Source organism: Phalacrocorax carbo, chromosome 6 (genome assembly GCF_963921805.1).
Source record: "Phalacrocorax carbo chromosome 6, bPhaCar2.1, whole genome shotgun sequence".
Lineage (NCBI taxonomy): Eukaryota > Metazoa > Chordata > Aves > Suliformes > Phalacrocoracidae > Phalacrocorax > Phalacrocorax carbo.
Genome location: NC_087518.1, coordinates 58,446,673 through 58,462,715, shown reverse-complemented (window position 1 = coordinate 58,462,715; position 16,043 = coordinate 58,446,673).

Genomic DNA, 16,043 nt, shown 5'->3' with positions numbered 1-16,043 from the left:
TACAGGAGGACTAAGCCTTTCAGAAGCTAATTTGAGCTTGTATTCATCCATACCAACGATGATTAAATTACCTATCAAGTGTGCAGAGCTATCAGGATTCAGGGCATTGAAAAACAAGGTGAATTTATCTGATTCATTTAAAGACACAGGTGGAACAAGTGGGTTAAAAAAAGAAAAAGTCTGTTCCTTACTGACTGATATTATAAAAGTACTTCTTCTGGCAAGCTAACAAACTTGTTCTTTCCCTCCAAAAGTTGTTTTGCCCACCCAGAAAACAAATTTATTAGTTGGAATCAAAATGCTTTATCCAAATCAGTTAGCATGCTGAATTAATTCATGAGGCAGAAACAAAGCAACTTATTAGGTTCCATCCTTATGCCAAGCAGAGATGTTTAGAATTAAAATATGGAAACATCATCTGTGTTTTCTGTACAGTCGGTTTCCAAAAGCTGATAGTAACACTCAGATTGGATATTGCAACACAAGGCAGAGAGCAGGTCTTCTGGGTCTTGCTCCTTCCTCAAGCAAAACTTTTGTTGCAGTTGATGGGGGGGGGAGGGAGGAAGAGGTTTCTAGAATAAGCCCTGGGTGAAAGATTGCGAGACTCATGCAACTGTATTTGCAAGCTGTGCTGCTGTTGCATGTTGATAAAAAAGCACTCCTCAAGTCTCTGCATTTTCCTGCCTTAAGAGAGAAAACCCAAACAGGTCAGTTTTGTCAAATTCATCTCCAGCAAAGCCCCAGTCACATCAGGAATGGATTTTGCCTTTATGATTTGGGTCTTACTGTAAACTTAATAGTGAAATATAGCTCAGCGTACAGCCCTTTGAGGGAATTCTGATTTAGAAAAGCACTGAAATATGCATGTAAGTCAATGAAATGCTTCTCTAGCAGGGACCTTTTGAGATGCTTGCTCAGAGTTAAAATTCTAGAGATTTTCCCTGCTGAATCCTAGACCTGACTCTGTTCCCAAGCCACATCACATCTGTCTGGTATGTTTTTACCTGCAGTGGAGGTGGCTTCTGAGAATGCCAAGTAATTATTCTTTTTTTTTTTTTTTTTCAGTTCTCGATAGGATAGTGGTAATTTCTGGTATTTTTTCCTCTGTGTAACAAAGCAATCTAAATAGATTTAAGGCATGTAATGCATTATAAGGCATATAAAGTGATGGAATCAGATTTGAAAAGATATTTGTGCGTCTAAAGCTGCAGACAAGTCTGAATATGTATTGGGTGTGGGTATCTAGTTGTGTCTTTGACTGCCCAATTAGTTGGGGTGGAGGGGGAGAAAAATGAAAAAAAAATCCTAACACGTGAGTATTAGAAAATTTCCTGAGTCTTTATCACACCGGTTTGTAAAATACACAACATATGGGCTATAAATCGAGGGAGCGCATAACTCTGGAAGAAAATGTTTCATATATTATAAAAATGCTGGCCACACCTTGTTAGAATAATGTTGCCTAATGGATTAACCTGGAGCATATGATAAATCTTTAAATAAGATGAAAGCAAAGCATTTTTGTGCACTTGTTCCAACATGCTTCTCATCCGGATTTTTTTTTTTTTTGGGTAGAGATGACACAACAAAAAAATACTGAATAAGACAAACCTAGAAAGAAAATAATGTGATAGCTAATGAAATTATTTCCTCCTTTTCAATACCGTCCAGCAACTTTCTGACGCATCTGTTATCTCCCAGCCAGCTGGATGCTGCTGTGCATGGGGAGCAACCACCCCTGGCTTGCAGAGGCCCAGCTTGCCGAGGCGCTGGTGGCAGTCGCTGCGGCAATGCTGGACTCCACCGCTCCAGCAGCCCAGAAGGCACCTCAGCCACTGGCTCGTCCTGCCAGCTTCCTCCTGGGTGCACGGGACGGCGGTGGCTGGCCAGCCAAGGGCACTGGCAGAAGCGCAGCGCAGCATGTGCTTAAAATGGCAAATATATTCCATTGATTTATTTACTGTAATGTAGCCAACTGGCATTAAAGGGAAATTGTGATCCTCTGAGGTGATACACAGGTCAGTATGATACCTCTACTTACGTTTTACACTTTTCTTTTGTTTCCTATGAATAATACATTCCCAAAACTCAGTGATAGACTCAACGGGCAAGTTCAAAGGGGAGAAGGAGGTATCAGTGCAAGAGACAGGAAGCTGAACTCCCAGAATTCAAATGAGTACACTCATCTGCCAAGAAAAGAGGCAAAATAGAGGTTTTCAGTGTTTTGTATAGGGAAGTTTAAGTATTGCACTGAAGAGCCACAACACATTAATTGTACTTCATTAAGTGATCAGCCAGAAGAGATCAGATGTTTACTTGGTCTCATTTGCTTGCAGTGACTGCTTCTAGCAATTAATTTAGCCTGACTTAAGCCAATGGATCTTATGTTATCTGTTAAACCTGCTGAATTCCCAATTTCACAAACGGTCAGCTCTGCCTCTGCTGTTGCCTTTTGCCTCCCTGAAACACAGCAACACGGATGCACAGGCAGGAGGGCAAGACTAGCTCCTGAAAAGGGAATAGGTGAAAAATGGTCTTCATCCTCTTTATGCAGCTCTTTGAGCCACTGCAGGAGCGACATTTGCTGGTGCAGACATCCCTTATCTTGCATATCCAGCAGTCAGGTAGCTCAGACCTGCTGGACCGGGATGCTCTTGCTCGCACTGAGTAATAGCAGGCGTGAGCCAGGGTGCCGGCACCTCGAGCTGTGAGAGCAGAGAGCTTGGTCTTCCTGTGTGCTTGTGCTGGGCTTTGTGCTGCAAGGGCCTGACCTTTGCTGAGCTCTGCCACGTACTCTATGTATCTGCTGTCAGTGGGTTTTGGAATTATTTGTGTTTTCAGTAGCTTAAATTAACATTAATGCCAATTGAGAAGAGTCTCCTTCCTGTGTGATATTTCCACCACGGCTGAGGCATTTTGCTTGTGAGCTCTGCTGCCCTGGGAGATGGGGAGCCTCGCTCCCTCCCTGCCTGTTTGTTGAGCCGGGCCTGGCTCTGATGTGGCTCGCTGCCGTTGTTTCCTACAGGGGTTTGGCAATCTCTGGACTGATTTCTGTGGCCAGTTGAGGTGGTGAGGCCGTTTGCCACCTCTCCCTTCATCCCAGGGGAGGGGGGCGATGTTCCAGCGGGCGCTTCCGTCCCAGTTTCCCCAGCCCAAGTTGCGTCACAGACCCTTGCAGGGATGGAAAAGAGCGGTTGTGTTTATGGGAGGAAAGGGTTTTATGCAAGTGGGGTGAGCTCTGTCCTTTCCTACTCTTCCCTAAGTTCTAAATACCTCTGTCTGAAACCTTTCATGCTGCTCACAGTGGGAGTCTAGCCTGACGTGGGGCCATGGAAGATCACGTGCCTGCCTAAGTGTGAAGTGCCTCAAACTGCTAGGCACCAAATAATTTCAGAGGGGAGATGTTCGACTGTTACTTCTCTCTTTTGAGACTGCTGTGGTTTGGTTTTAACTGTGGCTCTTTCCACTTGCCATTTGGATGTCCGTTTTGTTCCTTTGCATGTTCAGTTGCTGAAATCTCATGTTTGAGCAATTTTTTTCTGCGGGTCTCTGCATGATGGAGAAGACTGCCGCAGCTTTTGTACCGATGTTCTGGCAAGGTTAAGGACTCCCTTCTCTTTGCTGGTGTTTTAGATCTCAGTAGTGGCTGGAAGGCCAAGGAGCCCTCTGCAAAATGCAGGCATAAGGAGACATGGTTCTCAACCCAGGAAGTGTGTTGGATCCTAAGGATCCCGTACAGTAAAAAAAAAAAGGACAACTGCACCGGCTGGGTTGGGTTCTGCTGCTGTTCATCCAAATCAGGGAAAAATGGTCAATTAAGCAACATGACTAGACGTGTAGCATGTGTTAAAGTGAGGGTGTCTGTTGTTGCTGGTAGTGAGGATCTTCTAGGTAAATGTTATTGCCCTCTGTCTGATCCCTGTCCTAGTTAGCTGCGTGATGGGAATTCAGCTGATAATCAGTGAAGCTCCCTGAGGGCACAAGTATTAGCAGGTGGACTAGATGATCCCTGAGGTCCCTTCCAACCTGTGATTCTGTGAATCAAGCCTCCGATGGTGGTACCACTGCCTCTTGACCAGAGTGACCTGGCAATGCTGGGGGTCTGGTGGGCTTTGTTTTGTGGGCAGGGGGATAAAAAGGGAAAAATCTCCAACAACAAAACCCCCTTGTTTCCCTGCGCCTTATTTTCCTGAATGTTGTGGAAGCCAACAAATATTTGGTCTTGCTTCCTACCCAAAAAGCTGCTTCTTGTCTTTCTCCTAGGTGGGCTGCAGGTGTGGTTGTGCCTGTTCTCTGCTGCTGCAGGGGGACTAAGTGCTGTGTGTTTCCTTTGACCCCTTATGATGTGAGAGGTGGGGTCATCTCTATGTGAGAGCTGGTGGCAGATGCCCTTGCTAAGAGCTGGCTTCTGCATGTGGGCTCCCAGCCAGGCTGGTGCATGGCAGGGACAGACCTGTGACCGCACAGCACACATCTGGCCTGTGTTTTGGGTGCTCTGTTTCCTATTATTTCAGCCCCTTTGCTCTAAAGGGGTGTTCTTATGTTTACTTTGAATAAAGACTGGTGACTGAAATTGGGTATACAGGCTTAAGGAGCTGATGTACCCCTTTAGCACAGCCCACAGTAGCCAGGGGACATGGCATGATCTCTGATCACATTGACACCACAGCTGCCCCAGCCATGCTTCTGGGAGGTTTAATGTTCTTCACAGCATAACAAAGTAGTTTGTCAACTTAAACAAGTGTGAAATGGGCCTAATTCATCATCCAGCAGTAAAACAGCTTTTCAAAGACCCTTTATATTGTTAGCCTCGTACAAAGCTATCTTCATGTGACAGAGAATCTCACTTAACAGCTTTATATGATGCCCTGAAGACCGAAATTCACTTTTGTAGGACAAAACGAAATTAAAATGCCCCTTTGTGTAAAGGCTGGTCAGGGCTGAGGAGCAGTGGGATGTAGGGAAGATGTCATTAGTATGAGAAAGCTGTGGGTCAGGGGAGATCTTGTTGAACTCCACCCATCCGCAGCAACAGAGACCTGCTAAGGACGCCTTGTGCATTTGCAGTCCTATAAACTTGAAAGAGAAATTTCAAACAGGGTAATTGCACATCTTGCTAACGGTGGTGCTCGGTTGTATGTTGTAACAGCGGTTGACAAAGAGGTGGAGGAAACTCCACCACAATACTTGAGAGAAAATGCATGCACAGCAAGTGCCTCTGGCATGTCCAGGCTCCGGGCAGCTGTAGCCAGAAAGGTCAGGCTAAGGATTTGTGAGGTGGTGCTGGAGCGATTTGATTCCTCCACGGAAATGCCTCAAACATCTTGAAAGGGGAATATGACCTGAATGTGACTTGGGAGATGGAGTACTCAAATACATGCTGCGATCCTGAGGAAGGAAAACCTAGGCTCAACTCACTCGGACACGCAGAGCTAAGAGTGTGCTGGACCATCAATAATTAGCTGGGGAGGGGGCTGTGTAAAGCATTGCTGGTGGGAATGATGGCTCAGAAACCTCCAGGTATGAGGCATATTGACTGTATCTGAAGAGTTTCCTTGGCAGGGGAAAACCTCAAAGTGGCCTTTCCGGATTTACCGCTGTGTTAGGAGGCTCTGCGTGCTGCTGTGACGCTGTGGCCTGAGCTTAACCACCTTACCATGAGTACAGAGAAGTGTCTTTCTTCAGGGTCCTCTGAAATAACCTTAGTTCCTGAACCCGTGGTATATTACTGTGAAACATCTTGGTCTCTGGTAGTGAACTTGTGGCACAAGGGAATGTTTTCAAGGAAACATATGGCCAAAGTTTCAATCTCTTTTCTAGTGCTGGTTTAACTGATCATCACGTTGAAACCAATCTGTAACTCCCCTTTTGGGGTGTGTGTGTGATGCTCCTGCAGCTCCCAAGTGTTATCAGATTAATTTCAATGCAAGCTTAGCATCTGAGTAAAGTTTTCAGGGCTAATTTCCTGCAGGGATTCACAGTGAGCCTGTAGGTAAGCTGTCTGGAGGGATAGGTTGGCTGCTGTGGTGGTCTTTCATGACCAGGAAAGCTCAAACACCCCTGAATTTCCAGTGGGGTTGGGAGGCAATCCATTAGAGGTAGGTGTACATGCAGATCAGTGTGTGGCGTGCACATTGTCGTTGCTCTGGGCAATATCTGTTGACTGTTCAGAGGGCACAAGAGCCCCAGGTGTCAGGTGTCGTATATCTGATGAAGAGATTCACTTGTGGAAAAAGACTCGGCAAAATGTTACTCTTTTACTTCTCAAGTGCTGCCTGGGATGTGTTGCAGACTTAAAGAGGATTATTTTAAGAGAAGTGGTCAAAAAGCATCACTATACATTTACAGTCCAACAGTCCCAAACAATAATTCTGTTCTCTACAAATGTTGACCTATTGTGTTTGGCCCTAAGTTGTCCAGAAAACAAATATTTATTCCTGTGAACATACTGAACACAAGTCTAGTTTTTTTTCTTTCCTTCTTTTCCGTATTTACTGAATAAGCATAGAACTTCACACTCCTGTTCCTTCTCTAAGGCCCGTAAAATAAATGCCCATCAACCTCCCAGAATGAAACTATTGGAGAAAAGGAATATCCATAGGTTACTGAATGGTGCTGAAGCGCTTTTGCTCTAGTTCCCATGTCCTCTCTCCCTCCTACTTTCCATAAAGCAAGCTTGGCAATGGCTGAAGCCACACCTGTCTAACGATTTTCAGCAGGAGAGTGGAGACATGCATGGGGAATTGACACTCGGGATAGGGAGGGACCTAAGAATTGAAAACTGAAGCAACTTAAACCACTCAAATTACCTCTCTGGTGCTTTCAACCTTGTGACAAAAGCTCGTTCTCTGCTTAGATATGTATTTTTTAGCTTTCTACTAGAACTCTTTCTAATAAGGTGGGGCAAGAGAAATGGGAGAGGAGGGGAAAGTTACCTTCCCTTCCCTTGGAACAGTGTCAGCCTTCCCAAAAGCTGCTGTCAGCTGGGAGCCAGGGAAACAATGCCCAAGTTCTTGGAAAAAGCAGGCCCAGCGTTAGATGCCAAGTACTTTGGAGGACCTGCCCTGAAGCGGTAAGGACAGTAATTTCTTCTTCACCTGACAGACCTTTTCAGGTCTCTTCAGGGAGGGAATGTATGGATTCGTTAACGTACTCACCGGTGATCCTCAGCCCTTCAGCTATCGTGTGGGTAGGCTGCAGATGCAGGAATGCACGTGCGTGCACACAGTTTTACCGTGCGTTGCAGCACTTACAGCTGGCTTTCTTCCTGTGGTTAAAACCTTCACGCACACTTGTCGGGATCTGAGCACAACGCAAACAACCTTGCAAAGTAAACACATCCACCTAGAGTTTTTATTTTTCCAAATCACTCCTTTAGCTAATGTTTCAAAGATATATACGCGCCGCATCTGGTGCAAACCAAATATTTTCAGTCTGTTGGATCCAAGTCAATATTTGCCCATGGTATTACAAAGATGGTAATGAAATTCTGACTAAAGGGAAAAGTACCCTCATTGAGGCTTGGTCTTGGACATATGTGTGGGCAAAGGGACCCAGAGCTTTGTGACAGGGTGTCTGTGACACTGCTGGTCCTGTGCTGCTGCTGCTGGTGATAGTTTCAGATGGCGCCCTGGGTGACTGGCCCCTGCATGCTTGTGCAGACAGGGCCTGACACATCGCCAGTGCTGCTGGGGGGCTGGCATCGCTTGCGCACTTTCTCTGACCTGCTGGGCATTCCCCTGGGGCAGCCGGACGTGGCAGAGACGTTTGCAGCAGAGGGCTCCTTGCTGGAGCAGACACGGTGAATAAATCAGTGCGATCTGCCATGCTGGTTGTGCTCCTGTCCCAGATTTTTGCACCAAACTGTTTATTTTGTGTGACTTGTGGGTTCCTGGTGCCCCTGCAGTCTTTGAGTAGGCTTCCTGCCGACAGACGTGCTATACTTGCAGTTGAGTTGTAGAAGCTGGCCTAATTCAGAGCTGAATCAATCCTAGAAATGGTATTAAAATCTGACTTGCCTTTTGGTCAGTTGAGACTCTCTTGGGTAAACAAAGGTAAAATCTTTAGTTTCTTTTCTTGCATTTATATAGTTCTGTATATAGGCAAACTCCCATTGCCCCAAGAGCATTTAGGAGCTGACTCACATGTGACAGATTTGTCTTACTCTAACTGAAATCAAGAGCAAGAACCTGACTGTGGCATGACCTATATCTAATCTGTCATATTTAGGGTAAATCTGAATGGTCTGTGCTCTGAACTGAACTGAACCTGTTTGTAGCTCCATAACCCAGTCAATAAACAGGTGGACTGCATCTAACCGATGTAGCAAGAGCCTCACTGGTGCTGGTGGGGTGCTTCTGCAGGCTAAACTCAGCAATGATCCATCTACGGGGGGAAAACGGTTGTTTCCTGGTCACTGCTGACTATTGGAAATGCCAGGTCAGTAGGCGTTACTCTTATCTCCAGTACTTCTGCTGCAATTCTGCGTGGGTGAGCACATTTTGGGTTTGTGCTTATGGCAGCATCTATTTTTCACTCTGCTCTTCCTCAAGGCCGGGAACTCACATAACACTAAGGGCTACTCTTAAACCCTCCTGGAGAAAGAACTGGCACTCAGTAGCCACACATAAGATTGTGATCAGCCTAAAATTCATTGCGTTAAACTGGAAGCAGCATATCCAATGCTAGCACAAAACAGTTAATCCTCAGGAACCAGGGTGAAGGATGAACCCATTTCTGATCAGAAACAGACCTCAGCAAAGAGGGGAGGTTAATGTGGGACAGCAGCCTCCTTGCAGTGGGATTACACCCTGCCTAAGTGCTCTGTGCTTTGGGGTGTGGGTTGGTCCAATTAGCAGAATGCACACAGCAGGGTTTGACAAGTCCTCTCCTCTTTCATAGCAGGTATTTATTTCAACTGCCTTTTTGGGGATCTCTTTGCTGCATTTAAAAAGCAGATTTGTTGAGTGCTGGCTCTTTTTCTTGTGGGTGACTTAGCAGTCTTTACAGGCTAAGAGAAGTTATTCCTGGTGATTGCTGTATGTTAAGATTATAGGAAACAGAGTGTGTTTAAAAGTTGCCTAACAGAAGGTGCTATGGCCCCTGTTCTCATTTGCCTATAACTGTCATACTAACAATGCGGGTTGAACTCTCTTATGTTGGTGCTTGAACTTTTATGTTGTTTGCTTGGGTTACAGGCAGTCACCGTGGTTCAGCAATCTCTGTGAACGAGGTCTTGGGGAAATGTCATTCTGGCTCTGTGCCCTTCTCTTTATGAAGCTGCGGTTCCCTCTCGTGGCATGTTGGGTGGGATGTCTTCCCTTCTCCCCACACTCCCTGTGGAGAGTCCCTGCAGAACTGCTTTGTCCTGAGTGGGGAATGGCACCTGAAAGAGTTCACCCTTCTCAAGCTGCTCTTCTGAGCTGGGCACTTTGATCCTTCACCCCTTGAGGTGTGTGATAGGGAAATGGTGCCTGTACCTGGGGAGACTAGGGAGCACGGACTTTCCTTAATGACCAATTATCTCTACGTCATGTTTGTATGTGCATGCCTGTGAGTGATGTCTGGATGACACCACTGGGTTTGCTGCGGTCCCTTCCTAGAGCAAAGCAGTGACTCTCCACTACGTACCAGGGAATTGCTGTGCGGCTGGCTTCAGCTACAGACTCGGGGCTGGCTCACAGACCAGAGGTCTTTTGATTCCTACTGTGTTGGTGGTGGGTAACAGTTTGGTACCTCTGCTGCTCTTCCATTGCTCCAGGACATCGGGATCAAGGCTGTAGCAAAGATGGTGAATTTAGTATCAGGGTTCTACCTCTGTCCAACCTGCAAGACCTACTGCAAGCTGTGAACCCCCAATTCATACGGGTTTGGTGGCTACTTTCAAGGTCTCTGCAGTTAAATTGCCTTAAGATGGTTCCTTGCATTGAGGAGGCAGAGGTGAGAGCACGCAGGCAACCTCCAGGGTCGTCCTCCTCCTCCCACAGCATCAGGACTCCAAGTGCCAGGGTGAGAAGGGTGGGACAAATTGCCTAATACAGGTGGAGGATTCCTGGAGCATAGGGGAGCAAGGGCAGGTTAAAATTAGGAGACTCTGAAATCCAGGACGAGGACCCTGGAATTGGAAATGTGAAGGGACAGGATGTGCGCACGACTCGGGGAGCTGGAGCCTGGAAGCTATAGTCATGCTGTAAAAGGAGCCTTGTTGCCACACAACAGCTTTTCTACTAATAGGTTTTGGGGGAAAGGAAAATGCGGCGAACACTTAATAAATGAACATGCTTATGGTTGCAAAGGCAGGTGTCTCATGGAAATGCCAGCATTTTCAGTGCTTCTTGTGCACATCCATCACCATATGAGCTCTGACTGCAGGACCACAGGCTGATCTCTATCCAGAGGATACACTCCAGGCTGACCTGCTTTGGGAGGACGTGAGACTGGGTGACAAAGAAGGTGTTTCTCTGTATGATCCCTGTCTCATTGGCTGCAAAGGTTGATAGGTATGTAAGTGGGAAAGGCAGGAAGCTTTACAGGGTACCACTTCCCTGTATGTATGTACCATTCCCATGTTAGCATGCATGCAGTGGGGAGCTTGACTAGCAGTCGTGCTGCTAACAAGCTGCCAAGCGGCTTCGTGGCAGCTGGTGTGATGCAGAACCCGGTCTGACTCTGGGTTCGGAGGTGCTGTGTGGTTTGTTACAGTCAGGTTGGACTTCTGCTCTGGCACAGAGTGAGTGTGTCACTGCCGTGGGCAATGTGTGCTCTGTGCCCCCAGCTCTGAAAACCGAGAATATCCCCAACAGCCGCATATGTGAGCACCTGTGGCTCACACCCATTTGTGAGCATTAAGCGAGGGCAAGAAAACTTGCAGTGAAAGGTGGTGGAACCCATTTCAGAAGGTAACAGTTTACCCCAAAGCATATTATGATGGAGGATGCGTATCTTTTGATGGGGAAATAGTCCAGTGGAAGGATGTCTATTTTAGGTGTTAGGAGTAAATTGTTGTACCAGTCCTGTTAGAACTGGAAAGTTCTGATTAAGAAGTGCTGCAAACACCTACAGATATGGTGGTTCTGTGATGGTAATAACGCTGAAGATGTGCTGTATCCACCCTGTATTGCAGAAATAAGAGATGTGCAGCAGCAATAAATTAGCAAAACACATAATTAGGGCTCTGTCGAACTGAGTTTTTCAGAGAGAATATTGCTTTCTAGAAGTAAGCATCTCTGAACTAATACCTAAAGCTAAAGAGAGAAGTGATTTCTGAGTGCAGCCATGAATTATGCTGCTGCGAGCAAGGCGTTATGCCCTGTCTCAATCTGTTTCATTCTTAGAGGCATGCTTTGCATAAACTAGCACAGAAGTTACACCAGTTAAAAAAATAAAAGCAATCCTTAGGCATGAAATGACTGCCCTTTATGTAGAACCTCGTTACAACCTTACATATTGATAGAAATATCATTCTGTTAGTCCATTAGACGTTTGAGGACATTTTCTTATGCCTGCACTCACAATTGCACCTACATGTGTTTTCAGGAAGCCTAATGTAACAGTCAGATTAAGTGCTTTCTTGCCTATGGCTATTTTACTGGAAATCCTGGTAACGAAGACCTCAGAATAAGCATTTGTGTCAAAAAAAGGCATGTTTTCAGTGCTTCCACCCTGGAAAGGGATGAAGTAAGGGTCTGTGTTTCTCTTCTATTATTGATTATCAACTGTAGCTCTCACTAGAGGATAGAGGACTAAGCTATTCTGTCTCAAAATGTCAAACCTTAACCTTTGTGCAAACTTTCTGAAGTTCAGCAAGCTATGTGAAAATGGGCCACTGTGATTGAATAACGTTAATGTGGAAATCGTTAACTCCCACACAACACTGTATTTCACCATCTGCAACGCGGCTTGCTCTGCATTGGTTTCACAGGTCTATGATGCTTACGCTGATTTTTGTGGTGGTTCTCCTATTTATAATTACAACTGTACTTATAGAAATGTTAGTACAGAGATAACTAGTACATAACATTGAGATGTAGATGCAGATGCTAAAACCAAAATTATGCTTTTGTGCTGAGCATTTAGTTGTCCAGGCTAACTTCATGCTTTCAGAGGCAGATTCTCATCCCACCACAGGAGCTTGCTTTCGTTTCTCCTGGTGGGGTCTCTTGTATCTGGTTGTATTAAAATGCATTTTGTGACTGTGTGGTTCAGATCACGCCGTAACATTGACCCACGCTCCTTATCACCCTACTGTTCCACACGCTCTGATGTTCTCTGCCAGTTCCACTGTTCAATATTTCTAGCATTGCAACTTCTTCCTCATACCCCTTTCTGCTCCTCACTGTGAGCTTATCTGCAGCTCCCTCCTTCTCTACCAAACCTCTATTGTCATCCTCCTTCTCTTCCCTAAACCTCTGCTCATGTTTTCTCTCTTATGCTTGCGCTCCTGAAGTTTTCACACAGTGCTTGATGTCAGCATTTCCTTATCCCTGTCTCTGAACTGGGGCTCTAAGCTGGCAAGTCCAGCAAAAGCTGTTGGTCTGCTCTGGCACACACTGTATGGACCTTGCCTGGTGTGCTGATGCAATTCACTGAATAAAAATACCTCCACACTGATGGTCTGGATTTAAAAATAATAGAACCACACACCCCACCCCACCCCAACAACCCACCTACTGAGAAGCATTTTTCACCAAGAACTAACCCATACAATCTTGCCTCGTAGTCAGCCCCATTTACTACTGGGTTTGGCTTTGAGATTCATCAGCAAGCTGGATTTCAATACACATACTTGTTCCCGCTTTTTTTTTTCTCCCTAATAGAAGGGTTTATTTTTAGTAAGTATGTTAGTTAATAAGAAGAAACTCAAGATTTGCAGTCTTACTAGTTTGTAGGAACTGCTTCCATACATCTATTTCTTCCTTTGTGGTCCCAAATTAACCCAGAACTAGTGTTGGACCACTTGGCTTAAGCTTCCTTGGACTGTCTCTCATATCCTTGTTCATCTCTTACTACTGAAACATACTGAACTTCATTGCTGCTTTCAAATGTACTCCAGTTTTGCAAGATTCTTAAAAACTAAGGTTAGTTGGTCTAGTCCATCCACAGTATCACATGAAAGGACAGCATCCTCCTGGTTTCTTTCTCACGTAGCCTAGAATAGTCCACTGTCCCAGAGTGGCCACATTACTTCCTCCCCAAGGTCAGTTTAAAGACCGGGGCTAACCCAGCCAGTTTACCGCTAGGCAGCACTGCCTCAGCAGTGCTGAGGCAGAGGATCTCAAACCCCCCATCCCCACAGTGCTCCCATCCCACGCTCTCCAAACATCTTCCGTGTGGCTCCATCCCAACCATCTTCTCATCTTTGATGGGCAGGGAGGTTATAACTAGAGAAGATAGACAAAGTGGCCCAGATTCGTCAAAGACCTTAGCATTCACAACTGAGGCCAGAGCAAATGGCCTGCTTTTAGTCTGTTTTTATTTTAAAGTGTCTGGCCTCACCCCACTTAACCATGTCGAAAATCGAGTTTAAAGGTTGCAGTGGGTATAGCTACAGCTACGACCCAAATCTGGTGGTGAATACTTACGGAAATCTGACCCAATTCAGCTGTTACACTTCTGTTTGGTGTGGAGCCAAGTGTATAGTATCAGCAACATCAAGGCAAAGCAACAGCCAGAGAAAAATATGCTCAATGGCCTTTTAATTGTCTTTCAGCTCTGGGTAGGGTTAGGCAAAAGAGTAAGGGAGATACTATAGCATGTATCACCACAAAGAAAGCAAACATATTTTGAATTTCAAATGCACCTGAAAGGGAGTGTTCCTCTGCAAAATGGTGGGATGACAGCTATCAATTTCGGTAAAAGCCATTTTAGTCCCCAGGCCATGAGAGTGGGTACCAGGAGCTCAGAATCTATTTCTGGCTCTGCATCTGACAGAGTCCACGTGCCTGGATGAGTCACTCCACTCCCCTTTCACTTTCCTTTTCTGTGAAAAGGGTTTACCTATCTTTGGAAAATGCTTTGAAATTGATGATGAAACTGCTAATTGATAATCCTCTTAAAAGAGTCTGCAAATGGAAAAGCGCTCACCTCAATACAGGTAAATGTGCCACGAGAAGACCATTAGCAACTGAAAATAAGCACAACCCTTCGTAATCACTGCAGTGGTGACTTTGTAATCTTGGTCAAAGCTCTGAAACTAGTCAATTTCTTATAACACGTCATTAAAAGTAGGCATGCATCTCTTCCTTCAGCAATAAAATCTTCCCTGAGGTTGCATTACAAAAGCAAATGGCTTTCAATAGGATGCAGGGGCTGTTATCTGGGGACTCCTGTAGAGCCAGAAATTCTGACCAAAGCCATTACTAATCCTCATCACATTAGTTTTTAAAATAAATACTGCACGTCTACTAAGGAAAAATACGTTTGAGTGTTCACAGAGTCTAACCTACAACAGAAAATTTGAGAAGGCAAGTGAAAAATTGAATTTCTGCAAACAAAAAAATTAACGCAGCGTGTCAAAGTGGCTGGACACCAGTTCATCATAATGAAATTTAACCCATCATAAAATGAAAAGTGACTTTAAACTTGATTTTCCTGTTTTTTTTTTCCTCTTTTCTGTGTGTTTAGAAATGTTGAAATGAAACACCCTGTCAATTTGGACACTTTTTCAGGTTGAGAAATTAATCAAAACCAACCTTTTCCTGCAGAGGTTTCATTTTCAACCAAGTAGGCCTCTTCTGATTAAAGAAGTTGCATAAAAATTCTTAATCATCTCTGCACAGGAGCACTGCTGTAGCTGTTGGGTGATTCATATCTGTTTTAGAGACAAGTTTCATAATAATCTATAGATGCTGTTGTAAGAATCATTATATGAGTATCTTTGTCCGTCCGGCAACAGTTGTGTGGCCCCAGGGCAGTGTCCTCCCAGCCTCTGAGAGGCCAGCCATGTAAACAGGCACCAAACCAATGACACCCGTGAGCCTCTTCAAAGGAGCGAGGGGAGAGATGGCTGGTTTACCAGCCTGTGCTGAAAGCAGATGAGCGGACGGGAGGGTGGGAAGGGCGAGGCAGCCCTCGTCAGGCAGCGCCGTCCCTTCCTCATACTCTTGTGGGGTGCAGGGAGCCAGCATCGGGGTGGGAAACCCAGGGGTCTCCTGCCGTGGCACCTGAACCGTCGGGTGGGAGCTTTACAGGGGTGGACAGGGAGCAGGCAGGAGGATGGGCATCAACTGTTGGAATTAGCGAAGGGGTGAGTGGAAAGGAACGGCCAGGCACTGCAATGGGAAGGACAGGAAAGATTTGGAAGAAGGAGGAAGACACAGGAACAGAGCAGAGAGAGGAAAGAGAGCAGGGTGACTGTAGCTCTGATGGCTGTGACACCCAGTTGTGAATTTCAGTAGCAGCAGGTACAGAAAACACTTGAAGCGAATATTAGCTGCAAAATACTGACTTCAATATTTTAAAAAGCCTGCGGCTCTTGGAAATTGTACTTTGCTAGTGCTCAGGCTGTAAGAGCAGATACTCTTGGGCTAACCTGCAGGGAACTTCCTTCCTCCGTTTGTAAAAGAAATAGGGATGTGAAGATATGTATCTGTGCTGTTGTGCTTCCTCCCCCGCCCCCCAAGACACATGCTTCTTAGTGCTGGTGACTTTATCAGCTTTGCTTCAGGCATTATCTCTCTCGTATTCAAGGTTATCAGATAGAGATGAACTAGGAAAAAAAAAATCCAGCTTTTGACTCAAACCCTTAAAATATAAATGATGTAACTCAGGATCCACCATTACTCTTACACAGATCTTTAGAGAAGATCAGCAGTCAAGTACCAAAACTAGAGGTCAATGTTTTACCTTTGAATCACCAGATTTACAAAAGGATGTTTCTTTCAGCGAAACCTGCACAACAGCATTATCTTACAGTTGCATATTGACAGAGAGCCTTCAAGCCCACCAAACACATTTGTGGCTATGCTTTTAAATCTTAACTTTTCTTTTTAATGCCGTGACAAATTTTGAACTGTAGAAATAAGGTGAGAGTATGCTGCAAAATG